Below are 16454 nucleotides of genomic sequence, written 5' to 3' on the forward strand. Positions count from 1 at the left end.
TCCCGCACCTCTGGCCTGTACCCCAGTTCTTGTATAAAAATAAATAAATCTTAAAAAATAACAAAACAGAACAAAAACAGCAGCAGCAAGCAGAGTACCAGCACTCAGACTGGTTTTGAGGTATACATTTGCCCACAAGCTCCCATTCATTTTTTCTGTACAGATATGGTCCTCTTTCTCCTTGTACAACTCAGTGCTGCAAGCAGACCCTATCCATCAACTGCAATTAGAACAGAGAAAGGAGAAAACATAAGGGCTCAATGCTTTGCTTCTAGACCCACGAAGCCCATGACAGCCCTTCTCAGACACCAAATCCAAACAGTTTCATTTCCAAGGAATAATAATCACGTGGGCTTTCTTAATATGCAAACTCTGTACCTTTCTGATTTATTGTCTGCTTATTAAGGAATATTTCTCTTAAGATGGAAATACTTATATTTTTTAAGATTCTATGTCAGCGCCTCCCTGGTGGCACAAGGGGTTAAGACACAACCTATGAAGCTGTCCGCATCCACTGCAGCATGAGTTCGATCCCCAGCCAGGGAGATACCCACATGGTGGAACAGACCTCTCCTGACTCACCCACTGCTCCCCTCAGCAGTGTATTTCAGCCTGTTCTGTTCCTCACTCTGGTGAATCCTCTCACCCCCACACCTCTGGTCTGTACCCCAGTTCTTGTATGCATAAATAAATAAATCTTTAAAAAAAGAATAAACTAAAAGAAAAAAAGATTCTATGTCAAATGTTTTCATTTAACGTGTCATATAATCCCCTACTATATAGTAGTTGTGGTGTTAGGTGGGCAGAGAGTTCAGAAGTTTAGCATAAAATTCTTGTCCTGAGGAAACTTACAGGCAAATTGGAAATGAAATATTTATACAAATAAACATCAGAAAACAATTCAAAATAGCATATGGTAATAAAATGTTAAAGTCTGCACTTCAGGCAGGAAAAAGTGTTTAGGGAATGGAATTTCATCTGGGCCTGAACAGTAAGGGAAGAAACACTAGTCACCAGGCAATGAGGTGACTCTTGCATAATGATGGATGTGGATTGCAAAAGGGGAAAAGCAAAAGAGAAGTGTTCAGAGATGGAAGTGAGGGACAGAGCTGTTCACTTCTATCAACAACCAAGCAATCCTGAGGTCATCTTATTACAAAATCTCTGTCCACCTGAAAGGTTCCAAGGACTTAAGTGACCCCAAGAGAACACAATCAAGCAAGAGAGTGAGTTTCATCAAGGTTATAGAAAACATCCACTGGCCACAACATCTATTCCAAAAGCATCTCAGGAATGGGAGCACAAAAAAAGGGTCAACCAACCAGCCCTAGTTGTACAAACTCTCTCAACTCTGTTTTAAAGTATTGCTTCCAGAGAAAAGGTTAAATGAGGTTTGAGTGCAGTGTAATAAACCTTCACTGTTCATAAAGCTCTGAGTGATAAATGTATGTATGGTTACTGTATAAAAATATTGGGGTCAAATGCCAAAGATCCCTGAGGTTAAGGTTTTTTTGCATGGATAGGTGAAGGACCCCAAATCATCGAAACTCAAGCAAATGGCAGCTTGTCAGTCAAAGACACAGTCTGCTCCAGCTCACCAGAGAAGCCCATTCCCAAACCCCACTCAGCCAGACGTTATAAACATTCTAGCTGTGATATACTGCACACTATGGCATGTAATTTGTTTGGTTCCAAGAGACTAAGACAAGGGTTTGGAAGGTTCACTGCATTGTAAAAGAGATATGCCTAGCTGCAGGTTTTCACATTTGTAAATAAAAAATGCCCCATTTCTCAATAGTAGGACATCCAAGGGAAAGACATGAGCTCATGTCCATGGAATGGCTGAGAAGGAAAGATTTCAGCTGATACACAGTCCATAGCAGTGTCCACACGAAAATAAACGAGGAAGACTTGTGACAAAGTACTATTAAAAAAAAAATGCAAGGTTCTGCATATGAATACATTTGGTCTATGGCATAATTTGAGCCATATGTTTTTAAACAGTAAAACTTGGACTCCCACAGCAGCGAGGGAATTGTGTAAAAGTATCATGGGACTCATCACTTCTGCAAAATGGAGAACCCATTTTTACTTCAGATCCAAACTAAGACTTGTCCTTTTCAGTAAAAAGCCCTTGAATCACATAAACCTTTTCCTTCTTTGTGCATGGAACCAGGTACAATAGTGGCAGGGGTGGGGTGGGGGCTTGGTGGGGAGAACCCACAGGCTATGGAAACATAGGGAAAGGGAAAGAAAGTACCTTAAAGCACCTGCAATTTGTGGAGTGCATTTAACAAAAGCAAACGCCTCTTCAGAAATTTGTGGATATGAACTTTTATGTGAAATCTAATTTTGAACTATTATGCTTTTGAAGATTAAAAGTACCATATATTTAACAATGAGAGCCTTACAAAGAAATGAAAAATTAGGCATTTTTGTTAGCAGTTAGCACAGGTTAGACAAACATTTCACAAACACCGTCTGCATTTCATTCTCACAGAAGCCTTATGAGAGTTGTACCTTATTCCTCAACTGAGGAAACAGGCTCAGAGAAATGTACTATATTGCCCAAGTGTAGACAATTAATAAGCATCCACATTGGGACTGCAGAGAAAGTTGTTTGACTCTAATATTCTTGTTCCTTCCATGTTCCTATGGCTCGGGCAAAGTAGTTGTATGAGTGGCTGTTACCACAGCCAATCCCTCAAGCCTGGCATGGAATACAAAATATTAGCAGGACCTGAGTGACAAGAAGAGAAATCTGAACCATAATGGAAAAGACAGAAAAGCCCTTAGCTTCTGCTGGCTATAGTTTTCATTAACTCCTTGGAGATAGATTTGGAAATAAATATCATAACCCTGTATATTGTTTATAGTTTGCTGTATGGATTTATTCTTGCATTTACTACATAGTAAACAAAATATAGTTCTGGGCTTCCACATTCATTCCTAGTTTTTCCTTTTATTACCTTTTATAAAGCCACCCGAAACATCTTAGATATTGTTATAGAGAGACGTTGACAAAAGCGAACTCCAACTGACTACTTAAAATCATAACACAGGGACCTAAAGGGAGATGGTCTCTGATAAACAGAAGATTTCATAATTTGTTCCATGCTTTTGAGCTTGTTTCTGGCTTAAAGGGAGCTGTGCTCAAAATTCATTGATTAATTTTGGCCTACCAACTACAAGGCCTGAAGAAATTCTCCTATGCTATCTTTGAGTTTTACCTATCATATTTAAGTCCATAATGCATGTGGAATTCACTTTTGTGTATGATATGTTGTAGGAGCCAAGATCCATTTCTTCTCCTTGTGGGTATCCAAGTAACCCAATAGCAACTCTTGAAAAGACAATTATTTTCTCCATTGCACTATAGGCATCATTGTTTCATATATATATATAATAACACATATAATAAATTCTGCTATCTAATAGAATAAATCTTCTAACTCCAGAATTTTCTTAGCTATTCTTTCCATATGCACATCCATATAAATTTTAGAATCACACCATCAATTTCCATTAAGAAATTTGTTGAGATTTATATTGAAATGGCACTGGGAAGATTGAAGTCCTTGCAATGTTGAGTTGTTAATCCAAGAACATGATAGGCTTTATTTAATTTCTGAATAATATTTTAAAGTATTCATAAAAAACTTGCAAATCTTCCATCTGATTTATTGCTAAGCAATTGATCATTTGATGTTATGCTAAGCAATATCATTCTTTAAAATTTGATTTCTAATAGTTTGCTACTAGTTGCTTGGGATTTGACAATTTAGGGTCCTTCATAAATCCATACAAGAAAATCTTAACCTCAGAGATCATTGGCATCTTACTCTAACATTTTTGTACAGTAGCCATACATACATTTATCATTCAGAACTTTATGAACTGTGAAGGTTTATTAGACTGCATGTAAAACTCAATTGGTTTTTGCTATATTCACTTATTAATTCTAATCAGTTGTCCTCAGTTCCTCTGGAATTTCTACATTTAAAATCATGTTACCTGTGAATAATGGCAATTTTACATCCTACTTTCTAATTATTATGACTTTTATTTCTTTCTTGCCTAGTTGCACTGGCTAGGTTCTCTAGCATGATGTTGAATAAAATTGGTGAGAACAGACCTCATAGTTTCACTTTCAGTCTTCAGGGAAATCTTGCAATATTTCACTGTTGATATAAAGATTGTTGTAGTTTTTTTTACGTACTATATTAGATTAAGGAAATGTCCTTTTATTATGAAATGCTGCAAGATTTTTTTTTCCAGTGCTATCTGTGATTTTTCTCTTTTGTTCTCTCGGTGTAGCAGTGACTTACACTGATTATTTTTCAATTGTTAAATCAACGTGGTTTTTGTGAGATAAACCTGTTAGTTGTGATTATTTTACTTTTTATATATTATTCAATTCAGCTTGCTAATGATATCTATAGTTTTGCATCAATGTTCAAGAGAGAAATTTGTCTGTAATTTTGTTACCTAATTTATATTGATATAAGAGAGAGTTGGGAAATGCCTCACTTTTTTTTTTTTTTAAAGTGATATAAGATTGATTTAACTGCTTTTTTAAACAGGTTGACTTCACCCAGAAGCCACTTGAAGCTGGGTCTTTGGATGAGACTGTTTTCATTAACAAATGCAATCTCTAGAATAGATCTATTATTCAGATTTTTAATTTCTTATGGTATCACTTTTAGTATCTTGGCAATTATGTAGTTCAAAGAAAGTGTCCATTTCATTCAAATTTTAAAATTCCTTGACGAAAAGTTGTTCTCCCCTCAAGTTAGGCACACGGTGTTCAGGAGACTTAGAAAACCCACAAATTGCAACCTAAAGCAAAGCATCCAGGAACTGCAACCTGAAGCAGACCAATGAACAAAACAATGTTTAATGTGATTTTGTGATTTCTTCCTATGGCAATAAATAATCAATGCATGTTCCAGTTCATTAATCCTCTCTTTGGATTTGTCTGATCTTCTGTTAAAACTAACTCTTGAGTTTTTAATTTTAGAAATTTTATTTATGAGGGTTTTTATTTTATTTAGTAATTTTATATATATATTCTACTTTTCCAGTGAAAATTTCCATTATGATATATATTTTCTTGACTACATTAATCATAGATCTTTAAAATGTCTTTGTTTAATAATTACATTATCTAGATGACCTATACCTGTTTCTATTTTGCTTTTATAAAATATTTTCATTGAGGGCCTCCCTGGTGGCGCAGCGGTTGAGCACTGGGCAGCAAAGCTGCCCGCAGCCTCTGCAGCACCGGTTCTATCCCAGGCTGCTCCCCAGCCACTGGGTGAGGGTCCCACATGGCGCGCAGACCTCTCCTGCCGCCCGCTGCTCCCCTCAGCAGTGTACTTCGGTCCTTCTGCCTGCTCTGCTCCCCGCTCGGGCTCTGGTGAATTCTCTCACCCTCCCGCGCTTCTGACTGTACCCAGTGCTTGTATAAATACTTCTTGACTATCTGTTCTCCCCCATTCATCTTTTTGTCTAACTCTACACCAGGGGTTAGTAAACACAGGCCTGGTTCATGGCCTGCTTATATATACCCGCAAATTCAGAATAGTTTTTAATTTTAAAAGCTAGGGAAAGTCAAAGAAGGGTTTTTTTTATGACATATTATATAAATTTAAATCTCTATGTCTTTAAATTAATGTTTATTGAACCACAGCCACAAGCATTCCTTTGTATATTGTGTAAGCTCGTGTTCATGTTACAGCAGCAGAGGGCAGAGCCCATATAGCCAAAAATACTATTTGGCCTTTTATATAAAAATAGTTGCTATTCCCATTTTACATCAGTATCACATTGCTTTCTTCACTTGTAGCCTGATGATACATTTTGAAATCATATAGTGTAAGTTTTATAACTTGGTTCTTCTTCAAAGTAGATTAGCTAGTCTTTGACCTTTGAATTTACATATCAAATTTAGAATCTGTGTTTTGATTTCTATTAAAAAATAAACCAACTCCAATTTAAATTATTATTGAATTGGATCTATGGATCAACCTGAAGAGAAGTGGCATCCGAATAATACTGAGTCTTCTCTATCACCTTAACTTATGGACACAGACTACCTCCCTGCTTACGAGGTCTTCAGCTTCTTTTCCAACCAATGTATGTATTTTTGGGGACATAGGTGGTCATTGGCAAGGGCATTTGTATTTTGTCCTCTATTTCATGAAAATCAAAGCAGATTTCTCCTGACCTATGTGCTCTCTCTCTCTGGAAAAAAAAAAAATGTAAAGAAATATAGACGGATTAATTCACAAGGCTTCTTTCCAAAGTTTTGGCTTTTACTTTGAATGTAACCACAATAGCCAAAATGCACATAATTATACACTTTCTATCATTAGATATGAAATGTCAAGACATTAAATATAAACATACTATTTAAAATGTCATCCTGCTTTCCTAGTGTGGCAAATTATTTTGGGGGTCGCCAATTGTGATGCTCATTCCATATGTTTCCGAGTATATTATCAGGGTCCCCCATTTCATGGTTAATGAAGACATTTCACCAGTCAGCCAGCCATTGTTTAGAATAAAGTTGTTAGGTCTCCCATCAATAAATTCTGATTATAACAGCAATCATTTCCTTCCAAATAGGTTGCTGCATGACTAAGGGCTTGTTTCCAGTGTGTGAGCACTGGCCACCTTCTGTTTCACCTCTACTGTCAAGCAGCAGCAGAGGTATGAGAGGTACCGTGACATTTCTGGGTGCTCTGTGCAAATCCTCTAAATCTCTTCTGAAATTCATTTCTCATCTAATTGCCACTACTGAAACAAAGATAGTCTTGGGGGGACAGCACTTCCTCCCTGTGTGGGCCAGGATCTGACCAGGTCAGGACTCGGCTGTCTTGCACAGTGAGTGTAATGACTGAACCTGCTTGGAGAGACTCCAAGATTTGCACTTTTACCACAAAGGTGACCCTTATTGAAGGAAATTGTCTTTGATATTCAGCTCAAATTTCCCCTCACTCAGTTTCGCTCTATCATTCATAACTGGATCTCCTAAAACAATCCCTCTTTCTTATGGAGAGTTTTCAACCTCTCAAATCTTCTCAAAAACTTTATATTCCTCTTAGCCATGGCTGGATCAGGTTATATATATTTATCTTCAGATTAGTAATAAAAGAATTAATAATATTTGTTTTACAATCATCAGGAAATTCCTTTAAAAAGAACTTCCTGGTGGCTCAGATTTGCAACATTCACATCAGATTTCAGGTTGTGGACTCTAGGTTCTTGGATTCTTAAGGAGGTAGGAGCCAACTAACATTGAAAGTTTTGCAATTTGATTTGATGCTTTCTGCAATTTTAGCGAATAAAAATATAAAAAGACAAAAGAAAATGGTTAATACATTTAAACTTGCTTTGTTTAGATACCCCATCTAAATAAAATGTGGTTATAATCCATAAGCAAGACTATGAAAACAAACTGGAATTTTAAAAAAAGTGGAATATTATACTCACATTTAGGTGATAATACGTCACCAATTTCATAACACTTTATTTTTAAAGATTTGTTTTATTTATGCAAATAAATATGGTGTAGGCCAAAGGTATGGGGGAGGGGGTGAGAGGATTCACCAGAGACAGAGTGGGGACTAAAACAGGAGGATTTACTGAAATACACTGCTTAGGGGAGCAGCAGGCAAGACAGGAGTGGTCTGCTGCACCATGTGTGGGTTAGTTCTCTGGCCAAGGATCGAACTCAGGCTGTAGCAGCAATAGTGTGATAGCACTGAGACTTAATGTCTATGCCACCAGGGAGGCCCCAATTTGATAACTTTCGATCTATCCTTTTTATAGGCACCTTATCAGAAACAGAAGACTACATTAGCATAAAGGACTCAGCTCACTGTATAATAATATAGAAATCCTTTAGTAAAATGAGGTGATCTGTACCTTGCCTGCAACATACCTACTCCTATCCATTCCATTGCTTGCATTGTTGACTGGACCACAATCTGCCCAACTTGTCTCCATCCCTGCTGCCACACTCTACTTCAAAGCACCTTCATGTCTTATATTTCTCCCATGCACAACTGTCTCACCAATCCTTCCTCCCCCTAGTCCAGGAATCTGATTTCTTATTGTTCATCTCCCAAAGGACTTGGAGGAGCACAAGGCAGTGACTTTGGGAAGAAGGGGTCACTCTCAACCACAAGGGGGAGAAATGTGAGCATCCTGGGTCTGGTCTGTCTGTTGTTAAAAGACCCATATCCCCTTCACCTCTCCACTTCCCTTCCTCCTCCTCGGCAGTTTTCCTTTGGTGTCAATGTGCTATTTTTGACTTATTCCCTTTTCCTTCTTTTCGCAGAGAAATAAAGATCTAGAAATTAAGAAACAAGCAAAACAGTCTCCCTGTTGCCACTCTTGCCACCTTTCAACCCACAATCCAATCAGAAGTCAGTGTGTTTTTATGATTTAAAAACATAAATCATATCACTTTCTTATTTAAAATGCTAAAAAGCTGCTGCATTGGACCTCTGTCAGTTGTGGCTATTTACTATCAATAAAAATCCTCCCTACATCGGAATAACTTCCCACATTATGTATTCTACCTTCCTAGAGTAGACTTGGGGAAAAGGCACATTCCCAGACTCTCTCGCAGCTGGCAGGCAGGAGTGTGACTTGGAGTCAACGCACCACAATATACCTGCCAGAGGCATGGTTAAGCTGAATAATATGAGAAAGAGCCTCACACAGAGACTGACCTGTTGGCAAGCACAGAAGCAGGAGTGCTTGGCTCTCTGAGCACAAATGTGGCAGGATTTCTAGCATTTAGACTCAAGCAGTGTTGGTGCCAAGGGAAAAAGGAGTTTTCAGGAGAGAGCAGTCTGCAGCATGGTGGGTGTGGATCCCCATGTCATGGCTTCTAAGCCTGGTTCCCAAACCTTTCTGAAGTTCCACAAGAAGTGCCAACTTTAGATCTGGGCAAATGACACCTCTTTTGGAAGCCCTGAGTGTTAGGGCCCCCCATGTTTTGAAGACATAGTTCATCACGATCACATATAAAAGGTTAATATAAAGTTTAAATATGAAGGAAAAAACAGCAAAATAATGAATGACCTCACAATCAAGCATATGTTACCTTATTGGTATAGGATATGGAAATGTCCGAATACACCTAGTAAATCTAGCCAGTTGTCTGCACTAGAAGGTTTCTTATTTCAATAGCCTCCTATCCTTGTACAGTTAAAAGTCACAGAAAAAGAATCTGCATTCATCCAACATGTCCCACTTGTCCTGCATTGTCATCTTATCAGGTAAGTGCTCATAGATTAAAATTATCACTTATTACTAATGGTCATGCAGCACTTGAAACAAAATATTTACCTACCTTAGGGAAAGCCCTGATTAAGAGCTCTCTCGTATCTTTTTAATCCATTCCTTTTTGGCTAAACTAACATGGAATATCTGCTGTTGGCAACACAGAATCTAGATTGATACACTACACTAGAAAAAGTCCAAAATCCCTAATGTAACTCTCAAAGATCACAGTATCTATTGATAGTCCATGATTAAGTTCTCAGGTTCCTCTTATCTCATCCATTCATTCAATGATTCACTTATTCAACAAGAATGTATTAATGCCTTCCATGTGTCAGGTAATAATCCAGAGGCTGGGAGTACCACAAAGAACAGAACAGATCTTTATACTCTCACAAAACTTACACTTGTCAGGAGAAAGACAGGAAATGCTTTGAATGAAGAGATTGAAAGACTGAATGCAGCTGTGAGGTCATCATAAACAGAGAAAACTGGTAGGTAAAAAATAAAATCAGGTCTCATGTCAGGGAATACTTTAGATAGGAAGGTAAAATATGAAACAGTGATATTGAGGCAGAGAACTGAATGATGAGCAGGACTTGTGGAAGAGTATTCTGGGCAGAGGAAAGAGAACATGCAAAAGTCTCTAGAGGAAAGAGCAAGACTGACCAATGCAAAGACTAGAAAGACAGGTGTGCTGCTGGAGTGTAGGAAGTGAGGGGAAGAGAGGAAGGGAATCAGGTCAGAGAGAAGCAAGGACAGTTCTTTTACATATTTGATCTATAAACTAAGTGGATCGATTCATGCTTTTATTATTATTATAGCCATTATTTAGAAGCAACTTCATTCTTTGTGTTCTGGATTTCAATGTTCTCCAAATACCTGTACAATTCCAAGAATCAAATAATAATGATGTAGTATTGATTTCATGTTGCCTCCCCGTCCTCGTATCAAAACCCGTTATGCTCAGTTTTCAGAAAGTCTTTTTCTTCTCTCAGCGTGTTCTCATGAGGCAAGTTTGGGCCCTGGAGTTTTTCACTTCTATCAAATTCCCTTGGAGGAACATGAGGTGGAGAGCCTATTCAAGCCAGCTCTATAGTTCAGGAAAGTGAGAAGTCAATGCTGGACCCAGGCACATGATGTTGCTAGAGAAACACATGGAGGGAATAACCAGCATCAAGGTGCAGGAAGCAAGGGCATGAATGAAAGGACCTTCATCTGTATTTCCTTCAGTTCTTCCTCTTGCCTCACCCTACCTACCTGAAGGACTCAAGAGGCAGAAATCTTCAAGGTAACTCTGGCTCATACCAACTTCAAAAGCTCTGCTCTGCCCATTGCTTTAGATGATCCATTCACTTAATTTTTGTCTTTTTAACAAAGGGTATGATATTAAATATAAGTGCAAAGAGATGAAAAAACAGACCTGGCTACTTTGCTCATAGAGTTTATGTCTCTGCTCAGGGGAAAACATTAAACCAGTAATCACAAAAATAAATAGTCAATAAAAAAAGGGGGATAAGGTTATCAGGAACAAATGTAGAGGCTATTTAGAGAACATCTTGTTGCAGTGTTTGTAGAGTTTTCCCAAGCAAGACCAGGCTTCAGTGTCTATCAATAGTTACCAGCTCTAACTATGTGAGCTTAACAGCCGCAGTTAGTTCTGTAGCCTCAAGAGGTTTTGTGATTATCATTCTAAAAAGCATTCAGCTTTACTTGAGTGGGGCACCTGAGTGGGAATCATGTAGAATTCCAGAGAGAGAGCACATCCTTGCCTCTGCAGAAGGAGCTGTCTCTGGAGGAGCCTATCTGTTCCAGATGACAGCGCATTTCACAAAGTGATTTACTAGACTCATCTAAACATTGTCACTGGTCAAATTTCCACCCACCAACCCACAAATGTTACCAGAAACATAGGTGGGCTAAGAAATAGATAAATAAAATTTCTTTGGTTACTATTGAATGGAAAAAGAAAATAGGTGACCCTAAATAAAGTACAAAAAGGCCTTATAGTCCTGCAATGGGAAAATTTCACAGGGACAACACTGCTTGAAATAACAGGTCCCCCCTAACATATTTTAAGAGGTAACATATGGATGTTCAATTAGTACTAAGTGGTACAAGTTATTTAGGCTTCACTGCTTAGAATTAATTGTTTTGACACATCATTTTGAAAATGACATAGCTTTGACTTCTGCACCCATGTCTTCTGCTTACTTTCTACTCTCTTCACCCCCTCTTCCGATACCCTTTCCATTAACCTTCTTCTTCCCATTAGCTTTACCTATTTGTTTGTTACCATTCCCCTGTCTTCTCATGGATTTATTTTCCTTTTCTTTCCATCTCAACATTTCAAAACACACACTCATATCTTTTACGTGGATGAGGAAGTACAGAAATACAAAATGTCATTATTTACCAAATAAAATGACATAAGAAAAAACAACAAACATAAAATAAAACACAACTGCCAAGAATAAACACCAAAACCTTTTTTCATAAGACAAAATTTGAAAAAAAAAGTCAGTGTTTCATGAAACTTAAAAGCCGGACTTTGGAAAAATGGGCTTAAACAGAAATCAGAAAAGAACAAAATCCACTAAAATTTCTTAGCTTGTAGTGGACACAAACATCATCAACATGTCAAATCTTCAATGTAAAATTTCAATGAAAAAGTGATTGATTTAAAAAAAAAATTCAATAGCATGAACATTAGAATGGAGAGAATTAAAAAATGGGTTAGCTGGGTCTTAGAAAAATCAGTCAACAAATTAAACTTGCTGGATGAAAAGTTCTACCTAAAACTCTTTCTCAACAAAATTTAATCAGTGCTAATAAATTCTGATTTGAGTGTACTTCTCAAAATGAGGGATTTCCAAACATCCTTAGGATCAAAGGGTAGAGCAATACAGCAAAGTGCAATGTCCTCATCAATCCCAAGAATTGACCCGGAAGTGATGTACTCTCTTACTCCATCACTGCAAAACTTTTAACCTTGAGCTCCTAAAGAGATTCAGTAACCTAATAGGGAATGGGTGGGTATAGTCTGGGTACTTGGGAGCACTTCAGTGTTCTTGAGATAGAGACATAAGATTGTTGTAGAGATAGCCCAATAATTCTGCCTGCCATGCTTCTCATCTGAGAATATTCCTATTTTCCTTCCATACAGAGGGTCATCTTCCTTGGTCACCATTGTCTCTCTAATGACAACACTGTGTCTGGCACATAGTAGGTGCTGAACATGTATGATTAGTTACCAGCCTTCTGCTCAGTTATATTTTAAAGATATAAGCCATCCACTTATAAAAAAATATTTAAGAATAAATTATCTGAGTTGAATTCCTGGTGCCACTGCTTGCTAGGTCTGTGACCCCAGACTAATCATTTAGCCTCTCTATATGTCAGTTTCCTTAACTACCAAATGAAGGTAAGAGATATAACTATTCCATAGGTTAAATTGGGGTGATTCAATGGAAAAATGTATGTAAAGTATACTAGGAAAAGAGTCTGACACTTAATAGGAGCTCACCAAATGTTATCTATTAATAATATTATCACAACCATCATCATCTTTGAATAAAATTGACAATAAAAGTCAAATTGCCAGCCTTTTAAAATGTTCTGTGAGAAAGAGATAATAACATCTGAGAGAACAAGTCCCATTTGCTATAACAAATAATTATTTACTCAGTGGCAAGTGGCAATATCCTGATAAAATTAAGGGGTCAGTACAGATCCTGCTCATTTAAAGTTTTGAAAGCAGTCTTTATAGGACTGAATGGCGATCACTGTTTTTTTAATAGTAGCAAGTGCTATTATAACGATAATCCCGAAGAACTATAAAATTCTGAAGTGCCTGTGAAACCAGTATAACAGTGCAGTTAATAAGCCTTAATGTGTCCTAATTATTGAGACATTGTCATTTTCATGTGACTGAAGACACAGTGAACAGAACACTCTCCTTAGGACCAAAGTTCTTGGTTCAAGTCCAACCCTCTCTCCTTACTAGTAATGACCTTGGACAATCCATGTAGCTCTTTACGTATTTAGCTAAACATTAAAAAAGGGAAAGTAATTCTGACCTTAGAAAAACTCACTGGGATTTTGTGAAATTCAAATAAGGTGTATATAGGGAATGTGAATTGGCAGTCTCTGTCTATGATGTCATCAGTGAAGAAAATAAGGTCCAATGAAGGATATGACTTAATAAACATCATGCTGCTAGATTTTGAGAGACTGGATCTTGTAACAAGTACTGCCTAAAGAAGATTTACAAATTAATCTATTAATTTTGGGTCACTCTTAACTAAGTATTAAATAAATCAAAACAGGGGGATCCCTGGTGGCACAGCGGGTTGAGCACAGTGCTGTGAAGCTGTCCGTAGCCTCTGCAGTGCCGGTTCGATTCCTGGCCGGCCAGGGAGATACCCACATAGCGCAGCAGACCTCTCCTGACTCACCCACTGCTACTCTCAGCAGTGTCTTCAGTCCGTCTGCCTGTTCTGCTTCCCGCTCTGTCTCTGGTGAATCTTCTCACCCTCCTACACTTCCGGCCTGTACCCTGGTTCTTGTATAAATAAATAAATCTTAAAAAAAATAAATCAATCAAAACATGGTTTCTCTAGCCTATTGGGAAAAAAATCAAGTTTTGTTTCCAAAGAGGAAGCACACCATCATTCTTGCTTTGCAACTATGTTGATAGGTAGTACATAGGGTATTCTCAGTGATACTTAATTATAATGATAACATTTGAACATCATGTGCCTAAAAAACAAAATGACTGACCATAATGATGAAGATAATTTAATAAAGAGGCTGACAATCATGCCAGGAATTAAGTTACACATTTAAATATGTGGTATCTTGTCTGATTCTCACAATAATTTTCTCAGATATCTGTGTTTTATAGTTGAGGACACAGAGGCCCAGAAAGGTTTGGCCACTTGTCCAAGGTGACCACTAAAAAGTGACAAAGCCCTGGGCCTACCCTCCCCCTTTGGTCAGATATCAGAGCAGTTCAATTTCTTTTGCCCTAGACTGTATGTGGGGCACCAGATGTGCCTGATTATCTGAAACCTGCCTTTTCTTAGCCATTTGTCCTGTAGGTGCATTTTGGTATCAAATGCTGGCCAGACAGGTCTGTGAGTTCAGCTGCTACATCTTTCTCTCACATATCTCAGTTAGTTCAGATAGTACGGTTCCACCAGCAGTGTAATACACTCCACAGCAACACAGCATGGTGGTGTGCAGGGAACAACTGCCCAGAGTAGTGTGGTCAGTCTGCAGAAGCACGTTGGAAACCTGCTATGAAAAGCAATGTAAGACCATGCTGCATCCTGCCTCCTTGAAGCTATTTTTTGCCCTATAATCTAGTGCTTTCTTAATAGTCTGTTCACTGGAATCTTACTATGCAAGTCTCCCCTTCTGCCACCCCTCCGTGGACTTACTGGACTTTCTCAGCATCTTCAGCCCAGTCCAGCCAAGGGAGCAGCAGTGTCTGCATTCCTAGTTCACTCTCCCCCTTTTATTGTCCAGGTGTTATGTTTTGGCAGAAAAACGTTAACCGGTTCTTAACAAAAGCAAATTTACACGGGTGAATTGGTGGTGGGAATTCCACTGGGACTATCCCTGAGATGCTAAACCATACATTGCATAAAAATGAAGAATTATGTAAAAAATATATAAAATAATTTTAAAAAATAGCAAATTATGAGGTCAAAAAAGGAAAATCAACCAAGAGTTTCCATTTCAATGGCCAAATTGCTGGATTGAAGAAGGTGAAAATGCCATGTCAGGAGTCTTCCGCACTATAATATTTTGGTGTCTCAATGTCAGGGGTAGAAGTCAAGTCCAAGTGATAGTGCTTTGTTTTTACAGAGATGGCTATTCCAAGAAAAGAAGATGTTGACCAAAAACAATAAAATAAAATAAAATAAAGACTATCTCATTCTTTACCTACACAAAATGTGTGCCATTGTTTCAATTGAAGCAATATGCTTCTGAGGTCAGAGAAGTGAGCAATGTGGTAATAAAGCAACCTATTTTTGTGACTTGGCATTACCTTTGGGCCTTCTCATATAACCTAGGTGCACAGTTGCGACACAGCAAAAAACACTATAGCCTCATTGTCGTGTTCTCCTTTAGATGCTGACTTTAACCCCCACAATGAGACTGTGTCCTTCAAGCCACAGTATAATTATTGTTCCACAGACATAAAGTTTGTTAAAGAGGGAAAAAATGATGCTTGGCAAAGTAAGCTTTAATATCGATTGAATATAAACACGTATTTTAAGATTTACCCCAGAAAATAAAAAAGTGGGAGAAAAACTAGTCAGTCTAAGTATTTTATTAAATTAAACAGAGCTCTGGGTGAGGGAACCAGAAGACACACAGGCATAAATAAAGTTATGGGCCACTACTACTGTGTAGTAGTGGGGTGCAAGTGCACGGCACTGAAGAAGCTACACAGACATGTCCTCCATGACATCTAAACTACAGCATACTTGTGGTTCTTTGCCATTAATATTCACTTAACTCAGTGGTGCCCCCCCTTCTCAAGATAGGATGCTCTTTCACAGCGACCCTAATGTGCATGGTGATTGAAGTAGTGTCAGGTCCAGAGAAGAATGCTTTTCGCCCAGAGAACTCCTGATAATGATCAAGAACATGCAAATCAGCATTCCTTCCTTTCCTTTTCCCCTTCCTTTCTTCTTTTTTTCATACACTTAAGGAAGTTTAATTAAGTATCTACTATGTACTTGGCACTGCTAGCAACTAGAAATGCAAATATGAAAACAACTTATTCTCTTCTGAATTCCTCAATTGCTCACAGCCTTTCTTAAATTTTGTCCTAGTCTAAAGTACAGTTCAACTGAAACTATTTTCTTCTTCCTGGGTCCCCTTCAAGAGGAACCTGGGAGAAATTACTGTATGTATGGGAACGAAGAATAACTACTTCTGTGAAACTGGTTTACATTCATATTATGGTCACTTTCAACCATTTCACTGACCAACTTCCCCTTTCTGGGGGCTAGGGACCAATGTTGGCTCACTAGAAGCCAGGAAGAAGTCGTTATAGTTTGCATTTTCTGAATCTTGTAACAGGACCATTTTATTGTCCTTTATTTTCCTTTTTTAACTCCCTTTCCTTATTTCTA

This window comes from Talpa occidentalis, unplaced genomic scaffold, assembly GCF_014898055.3.
Source record: "Talpa occidentalis isolate TD23 unplaced genomic scaffold, MPIMG_talOcc4v2.1 talOcc4.5, whole genome shotgun sequence".
Lineage (NCBI taxonomy): Eukaryota > Metazoa > Chordata > Mammalia > Eulipotyphla > Talpidae > Talpa > Talpa occidentalis.